This window comes from Dasypus novemcinctus, chromosome 5, assembly GCF_030445035.2.
Source record: "Dasypus novemcinctus isolate mDasNov1 chromosome 5, mDasNov1.1.hap2, whole genome shotgun sequence".
In the NCBI taxonomy this organism is placed as follows: Eukaryota; Metazoa; Chordata; class Mammalia; order Cingulata; family Dasypodidae; genus Dasypus; species Dasypus novemcinctus.
This window is the reverse complement of record NC_080677.1, coordinates 156,398,221-156,415,977: the sequence shown is the minus strand read 5'-3', so window position 1 is coordinate 156,415,977 and position 17,757 is coordinate 156,398,221.

The following is a 17,757-nucleotide window of genomic DNA, read 5'->3' as shown; positions in this document are numbered from 1 at the left end:
TTCTGAATGTGAAGAATCACTTTTCTCTTGTTGCTTGCAGAAATCTCTCTTTATCTCTGACACGTGATATTCTGATTATTATGTGTCTCAGAGCAGGTCTGTTAGGTTTTATTCTGTTTGGAGTACATTGCATATCTTGGACATGCATATTTATGTCTTTCATAAGAGTTGGGAACTTTTTGGTCATCTGTTCTTCTGACTGTATGAGTTTGATTTTCCTGTCTCCTAGTTTGCTGATTCTTTCTTTTGCCTGTTCAAATCTGCTGTTGCATGCCTGTAGTGTGTTTTTAATCTCTACTATTGTGCCTTTCATCCCCATAATTTCTGTTATGTTTCTTTTTATACTTTCAAATTCTTCTTTATGCCCACACATTGTCTTCTTCATATGCCTTATTGCTCTCTCTCTTTAAAAATATTTATTTTATTTATTTACTTCTCTCCACCCTCTTTTTAGTTGCATTTGCTATGTCTGTTTGTCTTTGTTTCTTTAGGAGGCACCAGGAACTGAACCCAGGACCTCCAATGTGGGAGGGAAGCACCTAATTTCTTGAGCCACCTCTGTTCCTTGCTTTGCTGTGTCTCTCATTATGCTTTTCCTACTGTGTCTCCTGTTGCACTGTCTTGTTGTGTCAGCTTGCCATGCCTGCCTTTCACATCAGCTTGCTGTCTTACTTGTCTTCTTTAGGAAGCACCAGGAACCTCTGCTCTCTGCTTTGTTGTGTCTCTCATTATATTTTTCTTCTTGTGTCTCTTGTTGTGTCAGCTTGCCATGCCTGCCTGTTGCACCAGCTTGCTGTCTTCTTTAGGAGGCACTGGGAACTGAACCACGGACCTCCTGTGTGGTTGGTGGAAGCTCATTCACTTGAACCACATCCACTTGCCTTCCTTATCTCTTCATCCATATTTTCCTTCATTTCCTTGAATTGATTTAGGAGATTTGTTTGAACTTCTTTGATTAGTTTTCCCAAATTCTGTGTTTTAATTTGTTCCCTTGACTGAGTCATATCCACCTGTTTCTTAGTATGACTTGTAATTTCTTACTGATGTCTAGGCATGTGATTTTCTTGATGAATTAACACTGAAGGTCTGTTAGGTATAGTTCATTTATCATACTATTCTAGGTCCAATACTTCTTGTCTAGGGTTTTATTTTTGATTGGCTTTGTGTTAAGGCTCTTCTTTGGTGCTTTTTTTTTTTAAGATTTATTTTATTTATTTATCCCCTCTTTCCCCTGTTGTCTGCTCTCTGTGTCCATTTGCTGTGTGTTCTTCTGCATCCACTTGTATTATCAGGTGGTACTGGGAAACTGTGTCTCTTTTTTATCGTGTCATCTTGCTGCATCAGCTCTCTATGTGTGTGGCACCACTCCTGGGAGGGCTGTGCTTTTTTCATGTGGGGCGGCTCTTCTTGTGGGATATACTGTTTGCGTGTGGGGCTCCCTGAGTGGCATGGCACTCCTTGTGCGTGACAGTACTGCGCATGGGCCAGCTCACCACATGAGTCAGGAGGCCCTGGGTATAGAACCCTGGACCCTCCAAATGGTAGGTGGATGCTCTATCAGTTGAGTCATGTCTGCTTTCTCTCTGGTGCTTGATCTAACCTATTCTAGACTTTTAGAATAGCCTGTGTTTAATTGATCAGATTTTCTCAGCTCTCATTCATCAGATTCTTGCTCTGGATATGCAGTACAATTTTTAAGATTGCAATTTTTGTCCAATTGTTTTACCTTCAGGAGAAAGGTTTCTCTCCTCTATTCCTTCTCCAGGAATCTTGATGTGTTCTCTTTGTTTTTGTGCAGATTTTTCTCCCCAGCTTCTATGATTGTTTAAATGCTTTCCCTCATGAAGTGTCCCATTATCCTTACAGTTTTCAGTTCTGGGATCCTCATGTCTTAGAGCAGTTCAGTTGAACTTTCCCCCTGTTTTTCCTATGTAAGGCTTTTGTATTTCCAGTTTTTTCTCGGTTAGGGTGTCCCACCCCAGGGAGCCAGATAGGGTCAATCCAGAAAGGAGGATCACTTAAGAAAAATTTATTTCGCATATAGGTGGTCCAGCCAATAGAACCTGGATTGAGTGAGCACACCACTTGCCAGCCTTTCTACCATAGTCTCCTCTATTTTACACTCTGGGGCTCCTTTCATATGCAGCACTCCTCAGAGGCTTGTGCTCCACTCTGGTTCTCTGCACACTTGGGACCCTTGCCTAGATATGCATGGGGTTCTTACTTGCTGCTGCAAGTGGCTCTATAGTCTGTCTGTGGTGGGATGAGGGACTTGGGCTACTGCCTCTGAGCAACTCCCAAGCTGTGCAGGACTGAATGTGGGGAGGGAAGTGGACTGGTCAGTCTGGGATGGAAATTTCCTTCCTGTTATTTTTGTTTTTCTTCTACTCAGCATTTGTGGAGTCCTTCTCCAGTCTTTACCATCCTCCAGAGTTCTAAACAAATAAGATTTGTCCTTTATCTGCTGAAGCTCTGGCAAGGTTTTTTCAGGGGAAGTTTTACATCATCATGTTGATTACATCACTTCCAATAAAACTGACTTTTAGACCTTGACTTTGTACTCTGTGATCTTGCTAAATTAACTCCATAATTTGTTCTAACATTATGTAGATTTTTTTTGAATTTTCTACATAGGGAAACATGTCATCTTCGAATAAAGGCAGGTTAACTTTTTCTTTGGTAATATTTGTGGCTTTTGCTTGTTTCTTCTCTTACTGCATTGGCTAGGATCTCTGAAGTAGTGCTGAACAGAAATGGGAGAGTGGCCATCCTTGTCATACATATCCCAACTTAGGGGGTGTTTTGCTTGCTGAAGGTTGCTGGAATGTAATATACCAGAAATAGGTTGACTTTTACAATGGGGATTTATTAACTTATAAGCTTAATAAATTCTGAGACCATGAAAGTGTCCAAATCAAGGCACGATCAGGAGTTGCTTTCTCCCTGAGGTGCAGTGGGTGATCAGTCATATGGCAGCATCTGTTGGTCTCTGCCTTCTCTGGGCCTCATTGCTTTCAACTTCTGGCTTCATCTCTCCCTGGTTCTCCTCTGTCTCTGAAGTTTTTTTCTGTATCTGTGACTTTTCATTTCTCTGTTTATAAAGGACTCTGCTAAGAGGATTAAGACCCACCCCAGGCCACATAATCTAATCAAAGAAACTTAATCAAAAAGTTCCTGGAAGTGATTGTGAACCTGTTTCCCATGTATGAGGCCCTAGGTTCAATCCCTGGTACCTCCTAAAAATAAAAAAGTCTCCACCTACACTAGGTTTACATGCACAGGAATGGATTCATTTAAGTATATATATATATATATATATAAATTTCTGGGGTCTAGAAAATCCTCCAACTAACACAGGAGGAAAGAGTTCAGTATTTCACTGTTGAATGTCATGCTAGCTATAAGCGTTTTTGTAGATACCTGTTATTTGATTGAGAGGATTCCTTTATATTCCAAATTTTCTAAGTTTTTTTTGTTTTTGTTTTTAAATTTTTTTCATGATTGGGTATTGAATTCCAGCAAAATTTTAGTGTGTCTGATTGTTTGAATGTGATAATTTTAGTGAATGTAATTTATTCAACAAATATTTATTGAGTATCTACTATATGCCAGGATATAGTAGCAAACAAAGCATATAAAAATCTCTAGCTTAGCAAGTATAATTGATGATGATTAGCATTGGTGACCTTCTGGGGTGGGCAGATAAGGGTCACAGTGATGATCACAACTCCACAGTTTATGTACCCCAACTGGGTGCAATTCTCATTCAGGTCTGCCGGTCTCCCTCTGGCACCGTTTCTTAAGTTTTTATGTGTTACCTATAACAAAATTCTGTCAGTCTGGCTCTATCATCTGAGGTCTTAAAGAGGTGGCTTGGAAGGACCAAAAGGGCTTTGCTGTTAACAGAGTTTGTTGGTTATTAAGTTATTAAGTTCTGTTGGTTGTGTATGTCCCGCTGCTCATGAAACAGTCGTTTACTCTTACACATTAAGGAATATACTATACATGGAAAAAAGAACTCTTGTTTTCATTAATTTTTTTCTTACTGGGTCAAGAATTAACCACTTTGGAAGCAGAGCTGAAGTAATCCCATCAGGAACTGGTATTGGTTTCGGGGAGCCTCAGATCCAACAGCTCTTTTATATAGGGTGTCTATCCAGGAATTAGGGCTAGAGAAGCTCGAGTGTGGTTTATGTTTCGTTTCCAAGTAAGACTAACATCATGATAGTAGAGAGTTTGCAGGGAAATCGAAGTATTGTCACTAAATGATTAATCTGATAGGAAAAAGATATTCGAATGGATGGAGATTAGAACTGGATTATTTGAAATTTTGCGTGCAGACATTTTTATTCAGAGGCAATCCCCAAAGCTTGAGAATTTGTTTCTAGCAATCAACCTCAAGTTCTGGTTAACGCTGCATCTTCATCTGAGCAACAGAACCGGGTGCTGGCTGTGCGTCGAGAGCGTGCCCTTCACCCCCACAGCCCTGTCAGCCCAGCCGTCCAGGAACGGAGAAGCAGCTGCTCAGGGTTCCAGGGCCCGGAGGCCGCTCCCGCAGAAGGCGGGCGTTCTGAGGACAGGGGTCGTTCGCCAAGTCCGACGGGGCACCAGCACGCTAGACTGAAGATGCTGCCCTTGAAATGGCCCGGCGCTCTGCCGACCTGCCGGGGAGGCCTGGGCCGGGGCCGGGCCCCGCGGGGCAGCGCGGCGCTCCCGGCATGCAGTGCGCGGGGCGCGTGCCCACGGGGGGGCAGAGACGGCGGGCGCGACCCCGACCTTCCGCCGCCCGAGCTGGGCGGGAGAGCCGGGAGCGCGTTTCCAGGGGCGCTTCCGCTCAGCTTGTTTCTATTTTAAAGCCTGGAGACAATTAAAGACCGGCGTCTGCGGCCGGGATAGGTTTCTCCCTCCGCCGCTCGCGCTATTCTTAGACACTGCTGAGCCGCGAGCGGCGGCGTGTGAAGGCGCTGGCTGCTTCTCCTTCGAGCGGCAGCAGCTTGCCCTGCGGAGGCCGGAGGCTCGGAGGCGCCTCCCCGGAGCCCCCCGCGGGGCCTGGGCTGCTCTTCCCCGCCGAGCGCGCTCGCGGAGCGGGGGGAAGGCGGCGGGAGGCGAGGCCGGGGCCCGCGGCGAGCAAGGGGCGGGGTGGGCTTCCCTCAGCAGGCGCTGGGTTTATTCTTCCTGAAACGGTGCTCCTTCCACCGCTCTCCAAGGTCGCGAACGGAAACTGTCGTGACAAAAGCTCATCAATATATATGTATAATATATGTATATTCATTTATTTTTAAATTTCTCTGAAGCTAATACTGTATTTTGGCAGAGTGCGCCGCTTTCAATATGGTCATCTCGAGCTTAAAAAAAGATTAATTCAGCCAGCTTTTGTTGAACACTTACTAAGTATGACACAAGGTTACTTAAGATACAGTCTTTGTCCTCCAGGAGAAGAAACAAAACATGCACATGGGTTTTTATAGTAAAACAACCAGGGGGCATTATTACTAAAACGGATAAATTGAAAAGCCTATTTGCCGGTGATGTTGAACTAAGTACATTCCACAAGGATTCAACATGAACCAAGGTTTGCTTTTGTATGTGTCTGAAATCATAATAAAAATTAAACAATTTAAAAAATATTATAAATTATGAAATCATTAAAATTGAAATGGAATAAAAATAATGTACATATCCAAACCTGTAGGGTGAAAAAGTGTTAGAAATCTCTATTCGCCTCTCTTTTGGCTGGATCACACCTAAAATAACCCAAATGAAAAATAAAACTGTTTTAAAGACCTCTAGAGAAAAAATATTCTAAAACCTCCCTCCATAATTTACTCCTGTGTTCAACAACCCTGAGATTAAATGTTTAAAAGTGGGCTTCTCATATATATAGATGAAAGGAACGCTAAATATAAAATATGGAAAGCTTTGCATTATGTAAAAGACCTCCCGTTCAGAAAAAATCAGGACGTACTTAGCTCAAAAGAACCTACAATGAAAAAGGAAAACATTTTTCCCCAAGATTTTTTTCTTCAAATCCCCAGAAATTCAATTAGCTCAAGAAAAAATTTTATCTAGCCCTACAGATTTTGGAAAAACAAGAAAAAACGAAACCTGTAAGGTGCAGCCTAAATGATACTACTTTAAAGGAAAGTTTGTAGTCTTAATTGCACAGATTAGAAGATGAGAAAGATTGAAAATTCACAAGCTAAGTGCTCAGGACAATACAACAGAAAAACAACCACAGAGCAAACAGGAGGAAGGAAATAATAAAGATAAGACTAGCAATTAAGGAGCTAGAAAACAAAGTAATAATATAGAAAGTTAACCAAACTAAAAGCTGGTTCCTTGAAAAGAGTGATAAAACAGCCTCTGGCAAGAATGGCCAAGGATGAAAGGAAGAGAAAGGGGTCATAACTACTGATGGAAATTTAAAAACATGGAAAAGAATACTGTGGACAAGTTTGTGACAATGTGTTTGGAAACTTAGAGAATTTGAGCAATTTCTTAGAAAAATAAATCAGAAAAAAATGGATGAAACAGAAAGCCTAAATACTTTCATAAGCAGCAAAAGAAATAAATCAAGTTGATAATTTACTCTTTCCCTGGCCTCATTGCCACTCCCCTCCCAAAAAAACCCGCCCAGGCACAGCCAAATTTACAAAATAAAAAGAACAGATAAACCCCAAAGAATAGAAAAAAGAGGGAAACTTTTCAGATCATTTTATGAGGTTAGAATAACCTTGACAATAGTGAAACAGCATAGTAAGACACAGCAAAATTATAGGCCAGTGTCAATTATGAACATGAATAAAATGCTGTTAAATAAAATATTAGCAAATCAAAGCTATCAAAATATTTTTAAAAGTATGAGCACACTATTGACCAGTGTTTATCCCAGTGTCGCAGAATGGGTTGACATTAGTAAGAATGTCATTCACCACACTTGTACAGGAAGACTTCCCAGCTGTGCTGCTACTCAGGCTCTTGAACCTGGCACCTAATCCTGGTTTGGGGGAAGAACATTGGATTGGATAAAGGAACCTGGGTCAGTGTTCCAATTCCGCATCTTCTTGGCTGTGTGACCTTGCTTAAAAGCTCTGCGTCTCTGTCCCCTTCATTTGTCATAAGCATCAAATGAGAAAATGCACAAGGGCCCAGCCTCTTACAAGCATCACTCAGTAAATGCTAGTCTGTCCCTTCTTTGTTTCCAAATCTTTATTTCTTTGTCCTTAGGAGGGTGAGTGATCATTTCTAGTTTCTCATCTGCCTCCAACATAGTGGGATTCTGTCGTATTGTTATTTAAATACTATAAAAATAATCTCATGCGTATGTTTTATTTTTTCCAATATTATGTTTCTTGAGGATTGCTGTAATATAAATCCCTCACTCTGCTTAAGACAGTGGCAGTCTTTCTACCTATCCATTTGTATTGTCAATCTATCTATTAATATTTATCATGTTTTTTTGTTGGTTCCATTATGAAACACAGACTTCTTGCATGTATAACATATAAACTTCCTGTCCTTCAGTGCTTGATACAGTGTTTGAACAAAGGTGTGTTCAATAAACATTAAAAGTGGATTGAGGGGATGCGGCTGTGGCTCGATCATTTGGGCTCCCATCTACCATATGGGGGGCCCTGGGTTCACGTCCAGAAGTCTCCTTGTGAAGGCGGGCTTGCCTGCACATTGCTGAGAGCCACCAGGCCCGCAAGCATTGCCTGGCCCGCAGCACGGTGGAAGCACCAACTCAGCAAGGTGATGCAACAAAAAAAAGGGAGACAGACAAAAACACAGAAGAACGCATAGTGAATGGACACAGAGAACAGACAGTATGCAAAAAAAAAAAAAAAAAAGCCACAAAGGGCAGGGGATTAAAAAAAAAGTGGATTGGGGGAAACAGATGTGGCTCAAGCAGTTAGGCACCCGCCTACCACACGGGAGGTCCTGGGTTCAGTTTCTGGTGCCTCCTAAAGAAGACCAGCAAGACAATGAGCTAATGTAATGGGCTGACACAACAAGATGACGTCGTGAAATAACACAACAAGGAAACACAATGAGAGACATAAAAAGCAGGGAGTGGAAGTGGCTCAAGCATTTAGGTATCTCCCTCCCACATGGGAGGTCCTGGTTTGGTTCCCAGTGCCTCCTAAAAAGAAGACGAGTGACACAGAGAGCACACAAAGAGTAGAGAGTGAACGCAAACGAGGATGGGGGGAGAAAAATATAAAAAAAATAAATCTTAAAAAAAAGAGTGGGTTGAGGTCCCGGATTCAATCCCTGATACCTCTTTTAAAAAAAAAGTGGATTGGAGCCCCTAGCTATTCCCAACAATAGGTTCATGCTTTCTTTGAATGTTATACCTAGAATTACTTATATTTTGAATAATTAACCTTCCATGGGAACTTTCAGTTAGACTGAAAAGTTCTTTGGCCATTCTATTCTGTTGATGACACAGCTCTGGGTTATCATCATTTTGTTTATTTGATATATTCTTGAAGAGTGTGTCATGAAATGTTTATAGCAAATACTAGGATTTCAAATCCTATCTCTATTATAATTTGATATGTTCTCCTACTGTGCTTTGGCTCCAAATATAATAAAAATCACATTTCTGAAATCCAAATTTTACCTCAAGGGGATTGCTGTTCTTGTTAATGAAGAGTTTGTATACATTGAACTCTTCTGAAAATGTTTACTCAAATAGTTCTTAGCCCTCAGACTCTTCAAAATCACATTAACATGCATATTAAGTACAAAACAAACAGCAAATCTGTACTTATTAGAAATTCTTCCCCAAGAGTTGAATATTTAGAAAATGATACTCTGGCACCACTCAGAAAACTCGATTTTATTGGTAAACACTTTTCATGTATTGTTTTCCCAGCCAGTAGAGATGACTAAGATACACAGCATCTCCTTGTTTGTACTAAAATAGCAAAACTACTGCCTCTTTAAAGGAAATCTTACTCCCTGTTAAGAACTTAGTTAATAATTATTTATTTTAAACCTCTCCCAATACTTATCACCTTGATTCAAGTAGGTCCTTGGCCCCTCAGAGTCTCAAGAATACGTCTGGAAACTTTAAAAAGTAACAAAAGTTTAGGGATGTTACTCTAGCACAAAGTTAGTCTTTAACTGGTCTAAAGAGAGTTTTGTCACACATAGGCTTATATTATAGCTGAAAATCTGTGTGAAATAATGAAATGGCATATTATATCTCTAAATTTCCTTTAAGTCATCCAGCTTGTGTTGAGGACAAACTCTGAATTCTTTGATTTCTGATGGCTATCACTGATAGCTTGAAAAGATCATGATTCCTTTTTTGAGGACCAATATATTAAAATGAATGATTTTGGTGCATAATAGCTTCTGGACTAGTTTGAGGTATTAAGGATTAATTTATGTCATCTAGTTAAGCATGGAATTTCACGTTCCTCGAAAAGAAAGTGAGGACTGTGCACGGGTGTGGTGGATAAAGGTGGGATTAGCTCTGAGGCAGTGCCAGCCTCTAGCCCCTTGTCCCTCGTGCTCTTGTGACAGGAACGTTCTCCACAGGATGGAGGTGGCTCGGGGCCCGTGAAACCCATGAGCCCTTGGACCTTGACTTGCCTGTCCTAAGCACCTGAGCACCCACGACTGGGGCCCTCTGTTTGGTCTTAGAGGAACCATTTTCAGGGTTGAGTTGGGCCTCAGAACTTCACCTGAGCATTCATAGAGCCCTTGACTGGGGATCTTCTTTCTGTCTTTCTTTGTGTTTTCTCAGCCTTCCTACCCCCCCCCCCACACTCATCTCCAGTTTTAATTCAAAGGAAGCCTGTTCTTTATGGATCCATTCATCTCAAGACTGTTATGGCAGAAGTAGGGGCTTCTTTCTCATGTGTTCATGTCTACGAAATGGGATGGGATGTAATTACTGATGGTGCACCCTCCTTATCACACTGAGTTAAGTTTAACATTAGAAGTAGTCATAGCAATACTAATAGCTAACATTAATTGAGCATTTCATTTGTGTTAAACACTGTGTTACATGCGTATACCTATGTTTCATGTAACATGAGTTGACTATACAGATGTACACACGCGCAGGTATATACTTATTGTTCCATTTCCTAGGCTGCTTAAAACAGATACCATGATATGGATTGACTTAAACAATGGGAATTTATTTTACAGTTTTAAGGTCAAGAAACTGTCCAAATCAAGGCATCAGCAAGGTGAGGCTTCCCTCCTGCAGATGGCCTGCTGGTGACCTTTGGCTCCTCTGTCACCTGGCAAGGCAAAATGGCGGCTCTGCTGGTCTCTCCCTTCCCTTCCAGGTTTTGTGGCTTTCAGTTTCTGCTATCTCTTTGTCTCAATTTCATTCTCTTACAAAGGACTCCAGTAAGAGGATTAAAACCCATTCTGATGGAGGAGGGCCATGCCTTGACTGCAGTAACCTCTTCAGAAGGGTCCACTTACGCCCGCAGGAATGGACTAGCTGTAAGAACCTCATTTTCAGGGGGCACATTCAGTTCCAAACCACCACGCTTATTTAATTTTTATAACAATTTTATGAGTTAGCAACTATTATTTTCCTCATTTTATGGATGAGGACACTGAGGCTCAGAGGTTCAGTAATTTACCTCAGTTACTAAGTGAGTGAAGATGAAATTTGAAAAAGTGAACCTTGCTTCAAAGTTCTTGATCTCAAACATTTTGTCTTCTTTGTAACTCCCAACATATTCTAGTAGGAAGGTGCAATTGACACCCCCATTTCCTATCAGTGCCTTTCCCTACAGTAACTGCTCTTGTGTTTTATAGATCATTGTTTTTAGGTATTTGCAATACTTGTACACATAACATGATTTCCTTTTGTGGGAATTTAAAAAATACAAATTGTATCATACTGGATGTCTTCATCTATAATTTTTTTTTTTACTCTAACAATGTATTTTAGAGATTTTTTTCCAGTTCAATACAAAAAATAGTTTTTTTAATTTTTAAAAAAAGTGTTGGGTCCCATATTATATGCTAGTATAGTCGAGCCTTTCTCTCTCTCTCTTTTTTTAAGATTTATTATTTGTTTATTTATCCCCCCCTTTGCGGCTTGTTCCTTTCTTTGCTACCTCTTCTCTGTGTCCATTTGCTATGTGTTTTTTCTGTAACTGCTTGTCTCCTTTTGTTGTGTCATCTTGCTGCACCAGCTCTCCATGGCACATGGGCATCAGCTCTCCATGGTGCATGGGCCAGCTTGCCTTACTAGGAGGCCCCAGGACGCGAACCCAGGGCCTCCCACATGGTAGATGGGAGCCCAACTGATTGAGCCACAGCTGCTTCCCTAGCCTTTCTCTTTTGACGGATAGTGATCTGAGTTTTTATAACACAAATGGTGCTGCAGTAAGCGTCCTTGGGTTGGCCTCCTGTGCACACTTCTCCTTCTTTCTAAGAGGTTGAACTCATAGTAGCATTCTGGAGTGTGATTGCTAGCAGACTGACACCTTTCTCACTTTTTCTCATCCTCCAACACAGAGAAAAATGCAACTTTAGAAAATTGCCCATGCAGGTGGTCTATTCTTTTTTCTTGGCATTATTACCCTCAGGACCTTGGGTTCACAGGATGGTTAGAACTCACCTGCCCAGTGTAAGGCTCCCGCCCTGCATGATGAAGGGTGTTTCTCTCTCTTGGCCAAGCACCCGCTGGTTTCTTCTGCTTGGAGAAGAAAATGACACGGGAAAGAAATCTTCCCCAGTAGGTCGGTTTTAGCCTCTCCTGAACACTGATCAGTGACCTTTGTCCTGCATGAACCACTTTAGCTGGGAGGTAAACCCTGTCCCTCTTGTATGTATTTTATTTCATGCAAGGAGAACCAGTTTTTTCCTTTTCTGTTTATTTTTATTTTTATTATTTTAAAAACATTTTTTTAAATTATTTTTTTAAAGGTACATATATCACACAAAATGTTACATTAAAAAATATAAGAGGTTCCCATATACTCCACTCCCCACACCCCTACTCCTCCCACATCGACAACTTCTTTCATTATTGTGATACATTCATTGTATTTGATGAGTACATTTTGGAGCACTGCTACACAGCATCAATTATAGTTTATGTTGTGGTTTACACTCTCTCTCAGGCCATTGAGTGGGTTATGGCAGGATATATATGTCCTGCATCTGTCCCTGCAATATCATTGAGGACAACTCCAAGTCCTGAAAATGCCCCCATATCACACCTTTTTCCCTCTCCCTGCCTTCAGCAAATCCCTTGGCCACTGTCTCCACATCAATGATATCATTTCTTCCATTGCTAGAGTCACAATAATTCTATAGTAGAATATCATTAAATCCACTCTAATCCATATTTCATTCCTCCATCCTGAGGACACTGGGATGGCGATGCCCACTCCACCTCTAAACTGAGAGGGGGCTTAGATGCCACATGACTGATGGATGGGGTTCTCCTGCCTGCAGCTGAACTCTCGGTTCTCTGGTGTGGTGGTTGACAATCCTCACCTCCCTTTGAGAACCAGGTTCTAAACGACTTCATCCAATTCAGGGAGGCAGCCCCAGTGTATCCACTACCCATGGTCTCACCTAGAGGCACGTACGTCCTCTTGACTCCCTTCAGAATCACGTCTCCATGAGAACCACAGTTTCCACTCCAGACTTCACTCCAGAAAGTCTCCACAGTTTCCATGCCATACTTTCACTCCAGAAGGTCTCCACAGCTTCAGCTTTCATGACAATTTTCTCTCTCACTCAGTGGCCCACTTTTTGTACTGTTTGGACCACTTAGTAAAGCGGTCTCCTAAAGCATTTTTTCTTATATCGATATAAAGGATAAACTGGGCTCCTTAACATCATAGATCTGAGGTACTGCAGATATTTACATACTCCTCTTTAATTTAGTTTTTTAAAATTTAATTTAATTTAATTCTTTACTCCTTGTTAAAAAATGAGGCTTTCTTAGGTATTATCACCTCTTTAATTATCACTGATACTAGTAACTCTCTCAAAAACTAGTAAGTTTAGTCATTTCTCCTCTACTTGAAGTGGGACACTTTTATTTGCTTTTTCTACTCCTCAGGGCTTTGCCAATCTATGTACCATACTTTCTAATATACCGGATTTGGCCATTTTGAAAAGAGAGTCATGGCATTTGAGAGCTGGACATTCTTTAAATTATTTCATTTACATGAAGAACCTGAGTGGTTAAATGTATCTCTGAAAGATGGACTAGAACTCAGGTCACCTTGCCGAGTTAAGGACTTGTAAGGTACCTGCTTTCCTCCACAGTTGCCGTACAAGGAGCTCCCAGTTCTCTTGGCCAGTGCTGAGTAAATGATCTAAATAGTCTCGGCTAGGATTTTTTTGGCTGCTCATTTTTGGGGTGGGGCCAGGTGGGGACTGGGAAATGGTGGAGATGATTACTCACTGCAAACATGCAAACCCTAAACAGAAGCAAGAGGCCGCTCCAGTCGCTTGGTCAGGTCTGGGTTTGCAATGACATCCAGGTCGTAGCACAGTTTTGCCAGGACACTCTCACCCCTCACACCTTTGGAACCAGGGAGACTGTGAAACTCCTGCCCAAGACAACCCCAGAGGGCTCCCAAGAGCGCCAGCAGGAGCTGGTGGGGCATGAAATGGGGATTGGGTTTCCCTCGACCCAGGGGTTCCGGGATGCGCTCCGCGGCCCCGCTCTTGAGCGCTGGAGAGTGTGGAGAGCCCCAGGAGGAGAGGCCCTTACCACCGCAATGGTCAGGCAGGGAGGGCCCCAGCGACCCCCTCACTGCTGAGCCAGGGCTGGGCGGCTCTCTGCCCACAGCCGCATGCGTGGGGTGGCGTGGCATTCAAGGTCTTTGTGCACCTTCCTGACAAATGCCCTGACATTAGTGACCCGGTTCCTAGAGGACTCCCGAGCAGTTCTGTAGTGCAAGCTCCAGGGACCCCGAGAGGCGATGGCCTTGGGGGGCGGGGGCCGAGAGCAAGGCCTGTCTCCTTCGGGCCCTGACTTCTCCCTTGTTTTTCCCCACTCCCTTCTCCCTGCTCTGCCTCGCCTCTCTCTGGGCCACAGTGTTAGCAGGGTGTGTTGTCTTTGGGGCTCTGACCCCCTTCCCCCACCTCCTGTTGACTCACTGGCCATCGAGACATTATTGGGCACCCAGCACCCCAAGGTGGGACCTTCTAACCAGACATGCCCAGTAATTAGCCCTGGCCATAGCCTGGCAGTTGCAGCCCTCCAAGGTGGGGTGGGGCATGGGGCATGGGTGCCAGCAGGCACGTTTGCGATGGCTGGCGGGGGGCACTGGCAGCAAGAGGTACCAGAGGAGCAGGCAAAAGCTTCGTGGAAGCTCCTCATCTCAGCTTCCTTCTGGCATCCTTGCAACACTCTCTGCGTGGCTTCTAGTCTAGGACAAGGCTTTAGTGACAACTTTTTAAAAAAAAATTTTATTGTCTTTATTTTTAAAGATAAATAGATCACACAAAACGTTACATTAAAAACCATAAGAGGTTCCGCTAGGGAAGCGGACTTGGTTCCACAGACAGAACATCCGCCTACCACATGGGAGGACCGCGGTTCAAACCCCAGGCCTCCTTGACCCGTGTGGAGCTGGCCCATGCGCAGTGCTGATGCGCGCAAGGAGTGCCCTGCCACGCAGGGGTGTTCCCCACGTAGGGGAGCCCCACGCACAAGGAGTGCATCCCGTAAGGAGAGCCGCCCAGAGCCAAAGAAAGTGCAGCCTGCCCAGGAATGGTGCCGCCCACACGGAGAGCTGACACAGCAAGATGACACAACGAAAAGAGACACAGATTCCCGGTGCCGCTGACAACAACAGAAGCGGACACAGAACACACATCAAAGGGACACAGAGAGCAGACAACTGGGGTGGGGCGGGGCAAGAAATACAAAATGAAAAAAAAAAAGAAAAGAGGTTCCCATAAACCCCACTCCCCCCCCACATCAACATCCACTTACTTTCATCAGTAAGGCCCATTCACAGCATTGGGTGAACTACAGTGTCAACTTTGGTCCACGAGGTGCGGCAGTGCTCCAGGGTGTATTCACCAAATGCTGACAACTCGTAAATGCTACGTTCAGTAGAAAGGAAGGAAAAGGAAGGAAAAGGAAGGAAAAGTTGCTTCTGAGGATTTTAGTTTTGAATCTGTCCCGGGAGTCAGACGGATGTGAGCCTTTTCGGGTCAGTGCTGGCAACATTCTAGCTGTGCCCAAAGCCCCGTTTCCCCCAGAAGGGCCGCAGAGGGACGCCGTTACTGCTGGGGCTGGAGGCCTGCTTTCCTGGTGACCCCTCAGAGTCAGCGTTTTATCTCCAAGCGGCGTGTTTCTCCTCCACCCTCAGGCAGGGCAGGAAGGCCATCCACTAAGGCGCAGAGTGCAGTTTTAGGTGCAGCGGTGACCCAAAATGAAATGTTTCTTAAATGAACATTAAACCTAAAGTCGGATTGTGCAAAGCATTTCCTTTAGCGACTGCTCCGGATCCTTGGCTGCTGGGTCAGTTCACGGTGGTTCTTTGGCCCCAAAATCTTCCTCTCTCGGCACGCAGGGAAAAGTGTATCCTGCGTTCACCAGTGATGGCTTTTGAGGTAAAATTTAAAAAAGAAACAGGGCTTCTTGAGACACTGGGAAATTGAGTGTATTGATTTGCCTTTCGCATGTGGTAAAAAGGCTTTGACTGATTTACCTTTTGAATCTCAAAGTCTTGGCACAACCTAGCAGTGGCAAGGGAAAGAGCTTTGAAGTGACAGCTTTGGTTCTGTAAGACTCACTGGCCAGAGGGCCTTCTCCGTCTCCTCGTGACTGCGTGGGGATAAAGATGGGGACAGAATTGTCCTCATCACGCCATGCCGGGTCCTGGGTGGCTGAGGGGGCCCCGCTGGGAGGGGGCTGAGGCCCGGCAGATTCAGTTTGTTGTGTGGTTGGTGAGGCACGAGCAGGGAAAGCCATTCTACCCCCAAGTTTTCTCCTACTAAATCTCATAGGATGTAAAATGCTGAAATTTGGGACTAAGTCCTTTAGAGTAAGGACCTCTTTTCCTGGGTCCTTATCAAAGGATAAAAAAAAAATTCAAATACTGAAATGTACTAAGTTATGAATACTTTGCTATGTATTTATTTCTCAGCCTTAGCAGCTGAAAATGTCATGGAAAGTATTTACAAATTTGTCAATGAGAAGCTCCCTGTTTTTGTAAATAAAGTTTTATTGGAACACAACCACACTCATATTTCATGTACTATTTATGCTGTTTTTTTATTACAAGAGCAGAGTTGAGTAGTTATAACCAGAATGTGTGGCCAACAAAGCCTAAAATATTTATTACCTAACCCTGAACAGAAGACCTTGGCTGACTCCTCATCCAAAGTTGTGCATCTGCTTATTGGAATTTAAATTTCTCGAAATCAGGTCCTATGGAAAAACCAGTTCTTCATTTAGCCTAGTCACATTTCAAGTGCTCATTAATCACATGTGGCTGCCATATTAGACAGTGCCGGTCTAGAGAATAATTTCCTTTACATTAATCCAGTTACAGCCCAAATATATTAAGTTCTTTGATCTCCATTCCTTTGTTCAATCAAAGATAAAAATCATCTCAGGGATGAGTCTGAGGCGTCACTGAGGCATCACTTGGCTCTTGGGATTAAGGTACATCTTGTTCTATGAATAATCATCCTTATAAAATTCCCTCCATTGTGTGTGTGATCTAGTTGGTAAAAGTGATTATTTTCTGCTCATTTATGAGACTGAAAGTTATTAGGCATTTTAGCAATTTCCGCATATTTCTTTTAACTCTGCATCCACAATTCTTTCCTGGCCCCTTGTTAGGAGGTGCAGACTCTCTGGACGGGGAAGTGGGTGTCCTTCGCTCAGATGGGAGACCTCACAGCACCCAAGCCTGAGAATCTGTGGCTGCTGCCTTAACATCACTGCAAACACTCTTCCAAAGAGAGCCCTAAAGAGGCATCACTACGGTGATGAGTCAGCTGCTTTCCTGAGGAAAGATTCCAGAGGCTGGGGGATGGGGGGCGGGGAAGGGCGGTCATGGCCCCCAGGTTTGGCAATGGTTTGGATTTCTGTGAAATGAGGTATGATATTTTAACTGGTAAAGAAGGAGGTGGGACTCGATACATCCTCTTCTGATCTGCTATGAGAATCCTTTCTGTAGGAATCAGGGCAAAAGGCTAAGCTGCTGTAACAAAGAGACTCAACAGTACAGTGCCTTAAAATAAGGACGTTTATTTCTGTTTCATAGAACAGTCTGAGGTGAATGTTCCAGATGCTGGAACGCTGTACCACAGCTATTTAAGGACACAGGGTTCCTTCCAAGTCCTTCCTCTGTCTTCCCTCCTCGCCTGCTCCCTGGAAGAGCCGACACCTGCAAGGTTGAAGCTGGGCTGCAGGCATGCCCAAACGTCCCCTTGTGAGAAGAGGAAGCAGCACGAAGGAGCCAGATGCACTGTCTGAAGGTCCAGGCCCAGAGGCGGAACTCATGCTTCTGCTCACCTTGCCCTGGAGTGGTCTAGGGCACTCCTACTGCAAGAGAGGCTGGGAAATGTAGTCCACACTTGTGCTCAGGAAGAAGCAGAAAATGGATTTCTATAGATGGATAACACTTGCCATTACGTTTTCCTTTTCTTAATTCTTGATTTTTTTTCCTTTTCAAACAGCAAGACTCCATATCCACTAAGAAAAATTATTGTTTCCCTTCTTCCCTTCCCTTTTCACTTCCCTCTCCACAGTCAAATTTTTTTCCCCCTAAGAAT